This window comes from Photinus pyralis, unplaced genomic scaffold (genome assembly GCF_008802855.1).
Source record: "Photinus pyralis isolate 1611_PpyrPB1 unplaced genomic scaffold, Ppyr1.3 Ppyr1.4_LG7, whole genome shotgun sequence".
Lineage (NCBI taxonomy): Eukaryota > Metazoa > Arthropoda > Insecta > Coleoptera > Lampyridae > Photinus > Photinus pyralis.
This window is the reverse complement of record NW_022170738.1, coordinates 3593358-3609277: the sequence shown is the minus strand read 5'-3', so window position 1 is coordinate 3609277 and position 15920 is coordinate 3593358.

The following is a 15920-nucleotide window of genomic DNA, read 5'->3' as shown; positions in this document are numbered from 1 at the left end:
CGAAAAATTAATTGGCAAATGTAATTTACACTGATAACCATTGAATAATAGTGGTGATTCAATGACTAAACATAGAAAATTCAGTATCCACCAATCATATGGGTATTGACTTCTTGAGACAATACAACGTTTCTATTTAGAGAATCATTTATTAACGAGCGACCCAGCTCGTTCACGATTTTGGACTTGTGTACGTCCGTCCGTCCGTCTGTGTACATGATCATAACTTGCGCACGATTTGGAATTTTTAAATTCTGTTTTCAGTATTAGGTAGACAATGACCAAGGGACTAATATGATTTCCGTCATCTGTACTTATTGTCCGTCCGTCTGTGTGTTTGGTATCCAAACAATTTCATTGATACTATTTTTGGTTCCAAATACAACTTTTAATGGATGGATGACATATTAACCTTTAAGAATTTAGAACCATATTTAAAAACAATTTTCGCCAAACTACAGTTCGATTTGCGGAAATGTAAATTTGCATGTGAAGAGGTACATTTTCTTGGATACATATAGATACTTCACACTACAGTAACACGGAAATACTATGCGATCAAAAATGAGTTACTGTAGTGTCGCCTTTGGAATTTTTGTTTACATGGAAAATCGTATTTAACTTGAACTTCCAAAGGCGACTCGACAGCAACTCATTTTTGATCACCCGTTATAATGCTTTGTGCAATGGCGTGCGGTCAATTACACCACATATACAAACCGCCTGTCCAGCTAGCTCAAATCAATCAAAATTTGAAACACCTGAGGTAAATCTTGGGGACAATTAGACAAATCTGCACGTGCTCGCATCAGGGTCGTACAATGGATTCAAATAAACACACAATTAATTGATTAACAATGACAAAAAAATTATTCCGAAACACATACGCAGTAAATCAACAAGAAAAACCTGAAATAAAGAGTGGTATAAACCCGATATTACATTTACTACACACGCAATGTAACAGTTTCATTCCATTCAGGCGGGTAAATTTAAATTAAGCATGACGTGTTGCATACATTTAGGGAAATGTTTACCTACTATCATAGTGTATTCTTTACACTAAGCTACTATTTTGCATAATTATCCTATCTAAAAGGCTATCAAAATTTTATCTGGGATTTTTCAAGGAATTTTTAGATTGCCTTATCAAGGAACAATTTCCGTTTAACTTTCGTCGGTGCTAATGCTAATAAAGAGATTATTTAAGAAAATTTCCCTGATCTGGGGTTAACCAATTACCACCACCATCAATTATCGTTCCTACCCTTTGGTTGTGTACTGGGAAGTTTGTATTGGAAGCGATATTTTGCTTTATGCAGATTAAAGAAAGTTGGAAGAATGTTTGCCGCCTGTGTGGTTGTCCACATAAATTGTAATTGTGTTTTGGAATTTTCAAGCTATAACATCTAGGTAAAGTTCTTTGTTTTTAGTCGTTTTCATTAGTACCTACTCACACGTAACAAATTTTTTAGCTTGAATTTATTGGTGCTTGATATCCAAGTTGTCCCCTGGGTTGTAAACTGAAAAGCAGTCATTGTCAGTATCTACAAGATCGTAGCCATCGTCAACATTGCATCCTTAACAAAATTATTGTACCTACCTAGTAATAAAAACAATCGGCTGTTACCGTAATCTTATAATAATTATATTCTGCTAGTAGGTTATCGATTATTATACCTAATTACATCATATAATACACAATTTGAACAGTTATACAGTTTTACCTTTTTATTAATTTGATTAAATTCGCAGTCGCCACTACTGTACTTTATATCTTACTTTTCCCCTTGTGTGAAGCAAGCACCTTTCCCTCTTGATCACAGGGAACTACAGCGTGGTACTGATTTGGCGCCCTGGTAATAATAATAAGGTAGTACCTATCTCTTGGGCAGAGCCTTACCCACCCGCTCTATAATTTAGCCGGCTACCTAAACACATCAAGTAATTTCCCCCTTTCCTATAAAAGATATTTGTGTTCCCCGTCCCGTCACAGCAAGTGTTCGATCACAAATAAATAAGGAAAAACTTACAATCACTTGCATGGTGTTTCTTAATAATACTCCTGATTGTAGCGAAACTGCGTCTTCAATTAACCAAAAAGGTCGATTACCTGACAAAATTAACGTATACAAACGTACACGCTCTTTTCCAGTCGCAAGGTGAACAGCATACGGCGAGACATCCGCCTTAAGGCTAACAAGCAACGTCTCTTCCTTATTTTTCCTATTTAAAAGAACACCACTTGGAGTTTTGATAATAATGTCCTATACATATCTCTGATAGATTTCGAAATATCTTGGTTTCCCTGGTTTTTATATTCCAATCTTAAATAAGTTATGTGTGATTTATGAGGTGGCCATGCAAAAAAAGGCAATTTTTATCTGCCTCGTCGAAAACGAAAATCGTGTCGATTAATTCATTTTCCGAATAATTCATTTACTTAAGTCTAAAAACATAGGGGTTATAGGCAATAGGTATTCCGTGCCTGAATAAATGTTACAGTAGAGCCTGGGGATCCATAGTTGAGAATCAGCTATTTTACGAGAGTTAGTTCTTTCGAGGAGCCCAAGCAATGCGAAGTTTAGTAAATTGTTGCAACTATAAATTGTATAAATTAACATTTCATAGCGTACCTAAATGAAAGTGGACAGCACTTTTACCAAATTAAAGTCAAACTTCATCAAAGTGTCATTTTTGGGTTAAAAGATTAACAACCGTCTGAAGAAAGATGACATTTTCAGTTTACTCATCAGAAGTGAAAATTAGACATCGGAACAGACAGCATTCGATTATAGCATCAATAAACTGTGGTTACAGCTATGATTGCAAACAAACAACTTCACCAAGAAAGTGTAACACCATGCAAAAAATAGCCAACTAAAATTTATCAAGGCTGTTTATTGAGAGTAGGTAGTTTAAATTCGCTTTCATTATTTCCTACTTTAATGAGTTATGCAAATAGGCAAGCCGGCAATTAGCTATACCTTGTTTGCCTGACTGATAATGACGATTGCGGAATTTAACATTAGGTAACTATCGTTTAGCGCAGATCCTCTGTGACGCAAACGGCAGTAATTCTGAAACTGTTTTGTGATAGGACACATGAACTTTTCATAATCGTGACAACTGAACGGTCCCAAATGAGCGGAAGGATTCATCTTGGCTGCATGTCGCTTACGGAATACCAAGAAGGTCAATCAGTTTATACTGTACCTTATACCAAAATGGAAACTACTGTTTAGTAGGTCAGCAATGCTCATTCTTCCACTCTCTTTGATATGCTATGAGGATGTATTACAAAGGCATGCTTTAGTATGATTGTGACTGCGTTGTTGTTATGTTGTGGAAAATGTAAGAATTACTCCACTGTGAACCATACGGTACGTATTTTCTAAGTCTTTAAATTTATTGTCCAGTCGCAATGCCCTTACAAGTAACTGACCAAATTATGCGATGCGCTTGGAATATTCTCAAGTTTCCAGCAGTTAGGCCTTACCTTAACGAGCAAACTTCTTTATTATACCATATAATTTATCCTAAATCACTGTACAGTTTTATTGCTCTGCACCAATTTGCGATTTTTAATTTAATCCTAAAAATTGCGACTTGATTTAGAAACTTTTATTGTGAAAGTTTAAAGTTATGTTAAGGACGTGTACGAGAGAAGCTTAATCGAATTAACCACCCTAAGATAATGACATTTTTTGGTAACGGTAAAATTAGCGTTACATAATAAAACAAATGATTGCGCTTGTAAACAATATACCTAGAGAAATTCACAGGTTCAAGAAACTGTAACATTCAACCTCATGCAACAATGGATTGCGGTAGGTGTTGCTTTAGAAAAATTCTCCCTGCTGTTTAAAATTCTTGTTGTGCTTTACCTGTTATAGATTCAGGAAAGTAGTGCGGACAATTCTTTTGTTATTTATATTTATGATGAAGTAATTGTTTAACATTCTTATCGCATCGGTGTACTGGCCTTTATAAAGCTGCGGGTTATGATTCTCATACGCCTACCATTAATTGAAAGGTGCGTAAATATATGCTAAATGAAACCGATTGTGATAAAAATTGAGCGGAAGTGTTCCAAAGTGAAACTTGTTAAGTTTATTATAAACGTTCACTTGACATGGATTTCTACTTCAAGTGAGAACAAGTTGATTGATAAACGATGTACCCAAATGAAACTCTGCCGAATTGGAATTAGGTGATGTATCTCTACTTTTCTGTGCTCCTATCCTTTAACAATCCCCTTTCGGTGTGTTTGAACCTGGTACCCAATCGCCAAGTGGATGTTGTATGTTAGGTGGCTACAATGAAAATAGTTACCGTTGTATCAAAATCACACAAGTACAGTTTGCAACACCGAAGTGAACACTATGTTGTGTTGTGAGTGTTAATGAAATACTACGCAGATAATTGCATCCTTACATATTTCTGAGAAAATTAGAGCACCTGATGAGAGAGTGATAAGCCACAAGCACTGTTTATTCATTTAAATAAATGAGGTGTTTAGTGTAGGCACAGATATATGTATGTCTGTGGTGTAGGTCATTTATTAACGCATTTATCGATTAGATATCAACATTAAAATGCAACAAATTTAGAATTTATCACTCAAATATGCACAATGAATGTATAACAGCGCGAACTATTTATTACTCCGGTGTCGAAATTGGAACTCATATTTTCCGGAAAAATTGCTTTACATCCGCCTTCATTCCTTATCGCCGATGGCCGCCATTACGTGGGGAGCTTTTGTTGTTAAACGTCGATATTATTGATGAAGCAATTACCATTTAGATTTGAGATTGCTGTAAAGAGTATGTGAAATTGGAATGATGCTATCGTCGTAATAATCCTGCCTTTGTTGTTCGTCTACCTTTCCTTAATAATTTGGAAATCTGAGCCGTTTATCTGCATATTCTTGATACATCACACTTACATTAGCTGTTTGAGATAAGTGTACGTCTTTCATTCTACGTATTTTAAATACACACAATTACGTTTGCGCCTCTCTGAACAATGTTTTAAATCGCTGCGCGTAAGACTGGCGTAATTTATAAATAAATTTGTTATTGGAATATTCGTTGAAATGGTATACTGTAGATTAGATTTTTCAGTTCCAGAGATTCCATTGTGTTATTTTAATTAAAATGTAACCTATAACGTTTGCATCATAAATAAATCAAACAATGTTTGACCTGCATTTGACAGTATTTGCTGATTTGAAGATCTAATTCAGGTAACGTATCGATTTTGATCTTGATGGGAGATTAAAATTTGGGCATTATCTAAGCACAACTTTCTCAATTTTTCTTGTCATGTACCCATTCACCCAAATTAAGTTTTGAATATACCAATAATGCATTATTATTTACCACAAAATACATAACAGGTATTTATATTGGCAAAGCAAAAAAGGGTAAGTTCCTTATAATGAGTTCTAACAAAAGCATAAACTGATATTAATGCGGGGATGGCTGAAAGCGAGGTTGCATCGAAAATTCAAATTAGAAGTAGGCAACACACAATACACGTATGACATCTGTTGCGTCACTACAATGCAATATAACGGGCGATCGCCACTGTCTCTATAAAGTCACCATAATATACTCATAGATATATTAATATATTTATATATAATATTTATTATAATATTATAAATTATAGTATTATAATATTCATATATAATATACTATGCGATCAAAAAAGAGTTGCTGTTGAGTGACCTTTGTAATTTTTGTTTACATGGGAAATCGTATTTAACTTGAACTTCCAAAGGCGACTCGACAGCAACTCATTTTTGATCGCCCGTTATATCTATGAATATACTTCGATCCATGCGCCACCTAGTAGCTGAGCGAGGAACGAGTGATGACACGTAAGAGACTTGTCTCAAACAAGACGGTTTCCAGATCTGTGCATTATATGACCGTAGTCCTAGCCCTCAGTGTTACAGAAATTCAACAACCCCGACGGTCACCAGTGCTTCCTTTTCGAATTAAAAATTCACAGATTTCGAAATCCACGCAACCATCGGAGACATTGGAAATGATGACCGCATGAAGGCATATATCTAAAACACAAATAACTCTTATTCACTTGGATCACTTCTGAATAACTTATTTATCGTCCTTCTTGTTCGAGGCCCTCAACAGGCTTGCGCATAATGCCTTTTAGAGGTGCCCTTGCAGAAGGTCTTAAGTTGTTCTATACTACTCTGGTGAATATAAATACGAATTAGGAAAATTAGAGGAAAACCTAATTCGGAGTAGCCGGCAGAATGCTCGAAACTGATCTAAGGAAATTCCCGTCTCTGCAATAGATGAAAAATTCTTACCACAGCCTAGGTTTGAACACCCAATCTCCGGCTATGCAGCCCACCGCTTTACCACTGAGCTACAGCACACAGTTGATCAATCGGTAATAAGCGTCGTACCATGCTCGTAATACTATCAAAGGAGTTCTACGAGAATGTTAAATTGGAATTAACCAAAGAATTGAGTACTATAAGTACTCGACAGTATCCGCTACTTTTTCTTAACCTATCGATCACGGCCGAGTACGGTACAATCGTCACTTGTGACTTGATGCGATACCGTTGACTTTGGCCTCGAACGAAACTCATAACTTTGTACCAATATACGAAGACATAAACATTTCCAATGTTAAAAAGAAAGAAAATGGTAGCGGAAATGGCAGCGGAGAGAAGAAAAAATGTGCCCTTCCTGGGGTGACCAAATGCAACAAAAAAGCCTACCTTAATTCGCTCATCCAAGTTCACTCCTTCCCCTTGAACACGGCTGGAGAGTGTTTTACCGGGACTGGCCGCCCTTGGTTCCCATGTGTTGGGCCCGTAGGTGCGGCAAAGTAAAACCCAACCAAATAATCGCCAGTACGTATTCGGGCACTTGACCGTTGGAACATTTTTTGGACCGTGGAAAAATATTTTAGTAGTTGGCTTGGGCTACATTTTGGCAGTTGGTCCGGAGTGTGGGTTCATATTTCGGCAGTTGACCCGTGGTATTTCGATTGTTGGCCCGCCCTCTTGGATGCTGGATTCACCACTTTGGTGCCATCGGTGATTTTTATTTGGCTTTGGGAACACACGCTAATACGGTAACGCTTCGCAATATTAATATTTGAAAATTATAGCAGCAGTCCGATTGCCTCTTTCACGCATAAACCAGCAACGTATTATGAATATAATACTGTTGGCAACTCGTAGCGTATTTAGAAGGCATCCACGTTCGTTAAACTTGTTAAAAAAGGCGACGCTGGCTCCGGTCGCGAGAACAACGATCGCGTTCACCATATGTAAATATACATCCACGGTTCGGCCAAAAAATGAATACACGATCGAAAAAAGTAGGTCTCGACCGGTATAGATTCTTTTCGAAAATTTCAGTAAGAATTCCGGTCTCCCACCAGATTTTTACTGAAATACCTCGACGAAGGCCATAAGGTATATGCGGTAAATCATGAAGCAAGGGCGATTTCTTCATACATACCTGTACATTTTACCAAGTGAGAGTCTCTATTTAAGCTTCGCTGCAAAACGTCCATCGACACCTCATTAAGTCAACTTCAAAGTCTTCAAGCCTGAACTCATATAATATCCTTGCTTTGTTAGTAATTGAAAGTGTAGTGAGACAGATAATAAATCTCGTTTATGGGCAACACCGCATATCACGTACATAGAAATAGTAAAAAATCCGGGTAATTAACCTAGAGCACAACTATCAAAGTGAGTTGTCTGTACGTGCACGCACATTTACCAAAGACTTAAGTGTTAGGTACATCCTTCGACAGTTTTTTGCTTCATTGTGGATGGAACTTGATACTATCCTGCGAATTGAGAATAGCCGACTTCATTCTCTAGCTATAGCATCTGATGAAGTAAATCACTCTTCATAAAGTATAATTTATTTTTTTAAATTTTTCTTTCGATGCCGCCGAAGATGCTCAAATTGTCATTTGCATTGCCTTTTTGAAAAAAACAAAGTTTAAACTGTTTTTGATTCGGGTCATACCGTATTCCTTACTAGTTTCAATGGAAAAACGCCAAAATCCCATTACGCCATTAATGATTGGTTTGTACAATAGAAAATTAATCATATAATGCATTAAACAGTACAACGAAACGCCAATTTCAATTCACACGACCTTGATACCTTATTGCATCACGCTAAAGACTGCCACCATAAACTAGCAAGACCGTTTGTATGCACTGTTACTTTGAACGACCTTACGAGAATAAATTAGTGAATCTGTAGGTTAAATTTGCATTCACATTACAACGGTATTTACTCGTAAAACCTCCAAAAATACAAGCACTCACGCCTTTGTTACGACCCACAGTGTACAGATAGCACTCCACCAGAGGCGTAGAGGTCCGAGAGAAAATTTCGAGAGGGGTTTGTTGTCAAATTACACTTTCCTCGCTTACTTTCCTTAAGAAGGGATATTGAGTGTAACTAATACGCAATCATAAATAAACGGAATGCCCTCCCCCGAATCCGCCTATGTTTCCCACACAAAAAAGTTTAATTGTCTATTGTAAATTTAATTTAGCTTTCTCACTTGTTGTTTCAGGTGGATAAGTGGTACCATACTCAAATTCGAGGAACAGCTCAAGTAAGCGAGTCGTGTTGTTTTCCAGCAAGTGAAGTGATCGGTAGTGTTGAGGTAGTGACGTTTAATAGTTACAAATGGTTGGTGGATGTATGTTAAAGCCATGTTGTCTTACTGTTCGTTATTAGTATGCGCATGTGCTCTTTCAAATTTAATTGCGTCAGGTAAGTGTTTTTATGTTTATGCTCCTTTTTATGACAAGGGTGTATTAGCAAAGACTATCCTCCTCTCCGATAGTCTTTGACATTGGTTAATGTTTTGCGCCGCCTCCATGGATTAGACGATCAAAAAATTGTATGGGGTCCAAATTTTTGATATTTTAGGGAGCGGGAGGAATGATAAAACCTCGAAGTACAGTTCTTTCGTTAAATGTTATTACTAATTGCTACTAAAATAAGTGGCATATCACGATTTCAGTAACAGAATACATAATTTGCAATTTTGTTGATCACAATAATAACAGGATATGATAAATTCAATTACGGACATAAACCAATCGTATGGAAGGTTTTAGTTTGATGAGTTAATACAATACAGACAAATTTCACCAAGGTCCTGCAAGTTAAAGACTTAAAAAACAAAACGCACTCAATTTATATCTACTGATTTTGAGGTATTTTTTATCATGTTCTTCGTCCAAGTTTCTACTGCCATTTACAGCCTATATTTCTATAATTGACCCACAACCAACCCTTTTGCGAACAATTATCTCTGCTAAAATGTATTCAGTTTAGTATTGTTCTTATCGCCTGTTAGACAGCTTTTTTGATGCACTCAATTATTTTAAAACTTGGTAAAGGCATATTATGTTCTTTTCACCTCCGTGATTTGTTGTGGCCAGGAATGGCACAAGATCCTACATACACTAAGCGCCGGTCATTGATGTTTCAGTTAACTTACACTGAACCAAACACTGAACGTTTTGCTTATGGGCAAGGCGCTAACATTAAATCCCACGGCAAAATGAGCCTGCGCTACATTGAGCGTTTTGTCCACACTTGACATTTTGCCGTTGGATTTAAAGTTAGAATCTTGCCCATAAGCAAAAAGGTACAGTGTAATACCCGCTTTCTGGCCTCAGTTAAATGTATCTGACAATTTCCTATGTGAATATATTTGTGTTCATGGAAATGAACTATGAGGTAAGTTTAACTGAGACAACGAAAACCTCTTATTGCCTCCATAGTGCCAGATGAATCTTTTAAACACTAGCATTATTGGGTGTGTCTAGATAATCGAAAAATCTGTTCTATTTTTTAATCGCAGCATTGTTTAAAGTTTTGAATGAATGCACCAAAGTATACCTACAAGGATACCTTTGAAAATTTCCTTCATATATGCCAGCATTTTCGATGCATTTAAGAGGCTTTCTATTCATCAATCGCCAACAACTTTTCATTATTTTTGTAATAGGTTTTACTGGGTTTTGTAGGTAGCGGCTTTTCTTCTGCTTCTGCAACAAATTACTGAATGAACGATCTGTTACGTTTTTCAACCAAATTCATTTTCTTTCTTAATGAGAAATGTGTTGGAATCGAAATGATTTTATTTCCCTTATATTTAAATTATATTGCGGTATAGGTAATAAAAAAAATACGCGTGTATAATTGGTCTCGATGACTCGATTATACAGGATCGCTATTAAAAATGGAATCAAAGCGTTTGAGATAAAGATATGAAATTGATTGCTCTTTTCAAATATCTTAAAAAACATGGGCATTGCATTTGAAAAACAAAGGTTGCATCTATTTCCGGTTAACCTGGAAGTGATAGAGGGAGTTTCACTATGCGGTTGGATAGATCGTAATGTCACCTACAATTATATTTGACAAATTTTTCGTATCTCGCCAAATAAAAGTGATATTGAGGTGACCCTTTCATTCCGAACGCACTGTATATACGCAATGACCGTTTAATGACTTTCGGAGGTCTTTGCGACAACCTGTCGGTGATATCAAAAGTTAAAACTATCTTAATGGGGTTCCTGGGGCCAAATTGCTGATATCGAATGTCTAGTTCGCTGGTAATTAGTGGAGCAAAAAACGAATCAGATAAATTCATGATAAAAATCGCCGATTTCATTAACAAGCACTATTTTAAGGCGTTATCTATTTAAAAAACATAGGTAAGGTTTAATCTGGAGATTATTGAAGGCATTCGGTTTTGAGCCGGCGGCGCCGTAGCGCGACAAGGTACGAAAATAGGTTCGAATTCAAATATATTCAGATTTATTGGCTATGAACATTGAATCCTTTTTTGTTCAAGAGCAAATCTACATAAAAATCCAACGCATGAAGAACCTTGGATCGTGAACTTTGCACAAATAATAATAAATGGCAAAGTGCGGTTACGCTATTCGACCGTACTCTAAGTGAACTTCGACCGATGCCGTCAAACAAACTAATACAAAATATTTATCACAACGTGGTTTCTACATTCGCGGAAAACTAGTTTGTGATGGAAGCCGGAAATATTTTCTATCGTTGACCTGGAGTTGACGATTCCAGTTCGTCTCTTTGGAAAGCGTTTGTAGGGCTGCTAACCCCTTTGGATCGTGATGACAAAAAGAAAACTCGCATGTTGAATTACATGACAAACATTGGTGACTTTTCGAACGGTAACACTGTTTTACTTTTGATGAATGGCAAACCTTGTCGAAAGGCTTCATTACGTTACTCTCACTCGAACTACTAATTTATCCGATAGCAGATAAAATGCGCTACCACATTCACACACAGTTTCACTAACTCCTTTCTACACAGCTTTATTATAATCGCGATTATGTCTCCAACTACAAATAGGGCCGACTACCCAAGATAACCGCGTGAAAAAAAATCACGCACTCCAACCGTCACCAAATAAAAAGTCCCGTTTAAACATTGTTTCTCGTATTTAAAGGATCCACCACTTCCATCATAAAATAATCTCCTTCATGTAGATTTCGTAAACAAACGGCAAACAGAACCAAATTTGAATAAAGCGAGATTCGAAATAAATTGTTGCTTTTTTATCAGCGATAACACGTCCTTAAAACTAATTAAATTTTACCTTATGCAAGCGATAACGAATGTTCTTATCGCAAACGACCAGATATAACCTTTTATAACTCACGCAAAATTCGGCCAGATGTGTCTTATTTCTAACACCTTCTAGCACCTTATTACAAATTAAAACGAAATTTACGCATCTACACAAATTTCTAAAAGGAAAAGCAAATACAGAAATAAAAATTCAAACGAAATGATCGCACTTTGTGTTTGTTCGCAAGAACTCACCACACACGCTGTGATAAAGTGCAGAAAAGTCACCTTCTTTTTTGTCACCTATTTGTTGGGAGTTAGTTCGTATCTATACAAAAGGTTTAGCTCTAAACACCTCATAAACGTCCTGTCCTCTCTAGGTTTTGGATCATCTTACAGGTGGCATTATTTTCCGAAAGTTATAAAAACATGAAACCTTAATTTGATGCATCTCCTAAACTATAGATGCCAGAGGGCCAAATAAAATATCAAATGAAAGGTACTTTTAGACAATTTTGAGTAAAACAAAATTCACTGAGAAGGACTTTGGTTTTATCGTACTTTAACCGGCTACCTTAGTAATGTCCTCTTAGAGTTCACTCAACTTTGAACGATTCTTAGGGTGTTCCGCAAATTCAATCGATTATCGAAGCTTCAACTTAAAAATTCTAAGGATTTATGGCACGGAACTTCATCTAATTACATTTTTTTAAAGTTAAGATCAAAAGAGCAAGCCAATAATGCGAGTGCAAGTTCATACAATAAGTACGTAACTAATGAAATTTCCGGTGGAAGATGTGCGCCGTATCTTCAATTCAATAAGCGACCGTTTAAAAAAATTCAGTGTAAACAGTAATTACACTATAACAAATACTTTTACTTCTTAATTAAGTTAATAAAAAAGTTTTCTAAGCTGCTTCTTTTTGTACATTCATTAAAAAACAAAAAGATTTTGTAATATACGTTCTACACTGATTGCCTACAACAAACAAATATTCGTAATCACCGGAATTCCAATTAGTCAACGTCTTATAGTTGAAAAAGACATCAAAATGAAATGCGTGAGCCCACGGTTTCCTGTATTTAAGACGAAAACGGTTCCGCATTGAATTGTTTGTGTCCATTGTGAAATTTTTGTGTTCCTGATAGATAATAGCTTATTATACCTACTTAATGGTAACTGTGACATAATCGTAATTTATAATTATTTGCAGTTTTTTGTTGGTCTATATAGCATTAACGAAGGCATGGATTTCTAAACTTTCTGGAAATAAGAGATTATGGCAGACACTACCGGTGTTTAAAATCAGTTTCAAACGTTGATTTGACCCTAATATGAAAAATTAAAAATACGCTCGACTTTGTTCACAATAAAGTATGTAAGTACACCTTATGATGAATCAATTTGAACCCATTTACATGGAAATTCTCACTGAATAAACAAATCAATCCGTTTACATGAAAATTACATAAGGCACTCAATCCTTGCTAATGGGGTACTAGGTGATGATTCCTTACAAAATAACATAAGGGTTTAAATATCCAATTCACTGAAATTGGCACCTTTTTAAAATGCAAAAAGAATTCTTCGTTAAATATTAATGTCAATGAAAAAATTGAGTAATTAAAAGGAATCAATTATTGATTTTATATTTCCTTGCAAATTGGTGACTTCCGTATTATACAGAATCGGAACGGCGGCGGTTCGTTAGAGGTGCGACTTTCGGAATGATTTCCCTAGTTTAATCGATTTTGGATCGAAATTTATATTCATTTATCGGAAATGTTCATTCGCGATTAAGGTTGATTTTCTCCTAACTGTTACCTTTCTACGTAATATTATACGAACTAGATTTTTTAGACTGAAATTATCTAACTTTTTGTTATGGGTTCTTGCGTTTTTGTTTCTATTTCGTTTATCATCCCTCTTGAACGATCTTTAAGGCACTCAACATCTTTATTAATGAAACATCTTTCTGGTTGAAACTAAATCGTACAAGTAATCCTTTTATTTTTCGGTGTTTCATTGTTCTTTTACTACACGAATTTTACGTCGTCCTCCCACGCGAAATAATAAACACTGATTGGTTTCCCAAATAAAATCTGTTCATTTCGGACAGCTTTAACTACCGACTCGCGATCTCCACAAATTCAGGTGTTCACTTGACCGCTAATACGGTTGAAAACGAATGCCTGAAAAAACAAACTCTACTTCTTTTACCAAATACTTGACGTTGTTGGGGTGAAAAAACCCAAGTAGTCTTGTGTTCTGCACAGTTAAAACCCGAATGCTAATTGCTTGCTTACTCGCACTGAGCGCTAGGCCGTCGGCGGTTCAAAACCGAATGCCTTCAAAAATCTCCTTCGGATTAATCCCTACCTATCGGTTTTTAATTCATCAACGTCCCAAAATGTTGTTTTTTTAAAAATGAAATCGGCAATTTTTGAACATGAATTTCGTTTTTTGCACCACTAATTACCATCGAGCTAGGGTCATAACCCACAACCCGACGCCAAGTTAGCGCTTTCCAGACCTTCGCCGCACGCAATTGTACATCAGCAATTTCGGTTCCCAAGATCGGTAGAGCTTGTAATTGTTGTTTCATTGAATGTACCCTTAAGTTGACTAAGCTTTGTGTGTTGGAAGTATAGTTGGTACAACTGGGAATGTTATTTTCATACGAAATTTGGTTGTATAGGTATCTCATCTTCAAATCTGGCCCCTTTTTTTGTTCCAGTAGTTAGAAGTGACACATGCCGCCTATCGAACCTGTAATGTTACCTAATAACAGTCATTACATAAGAATTACAATGCTAACTGAAGTAACTGTAAACGCGATTTAATTCAATAAAACCATCCGGAGTGTAACGGACTTGAAGGTGAAGAAGCAGCGCAAATTACTGCGATAAAAAAATCGCTATAATTATTTTAATTGGTGCAAATGAACCGGTAAAGATCGCAATTAAAACATTAACTGTGGCATCTTTACTAATTTACTGTGATTTGTTGCTCTAGTTGAAAATAGCAATTTAGGCCATGAGAGTACGCGTTGCCCAATTAAAACAGCGTTGATTTCTTCTTCTTGAATAATGCTTTATTATTACATCTATATAAGATGCAGAACGTATTATTTTAGTTTCTCTGTTCATTATAATACTTTTGATCACTATTAGAAAGCGATACATTTTTACCCTCAAGTACCCATTGTATCTAATGCAATTAATTAAGAAAATTAAAAATTGGACTACAATAAGGTGAGGGACTTGTTTTTTAGAATTCACCAGTCCACCGACTTTGAATGCTAACCCAACATTTTCACCATTTTCATTAGCGGTGTTACATTGTCTTTGTATACAGAAATGTACAACATGACACATCTCAGATGATATCAACAAATGCTCAAAGCCTAGGGCGAAGAGGTGAAACTAAAATTACTTAAGAGGGAACTCAACCACCATCAACCCTCTAGACCTCGCCTACCCCTACAAAAAAAAAATAAATACTCAACCTCTGCTTGTGGTAGATTATTGAAAAAATTTATAAAAATGTTATACATAAATAATAACTGTATCAGTAATGTCCGAATTAAATATTCAACAATTTTGAAAACAACAAAGTTAAAAAGCTCCAAGGGTCAACAATATCTTATTATCAGTTAGCAGTATCCGCAAGTACCTACTATTTGTTGTTAAAGTAAAAACTGTAATTTGTCGTTTTTGCACATAAGTAGGACATCTACCGTTTTTAAAATTGTTAAATAGTTAATTTAGTAAATATTCATACACCCTGTACAAGTATTATTTATACTATTGGATAGAATTTGATGGGATGTTCAATGATTGTAAGGGCTTAGTTTCATTTACAGAGTTTAGAAACGACTCTTGTAGAAAAAACAATAAATTTTTTGTAATGAAATATTCATATCACGGCTAGCTCAGTAATGAATAAATTTTCAATGACTCTTACCTTGCGAAAGGTTGGTTCTTTATCTCCACTTATAATCGGAAAATTAAAACAGTATATTTCCGCTTATCGCACTATGACGAATTGTTCATAAACCAAACTCTCGCTAGTTCAAGCTGTTTGTCATATAACATTCGGTACTGACTAGACGTATTTAACGACTCCCCTTGCGGTTATTTTATTACAATGACTCATTTACTTAATTCCGCATATACATACGTAAAGCCGTATTTATGATCCTATTATATTTACATCTGAAATACAAATGCATTTCTTACCGCGATTATTACTAC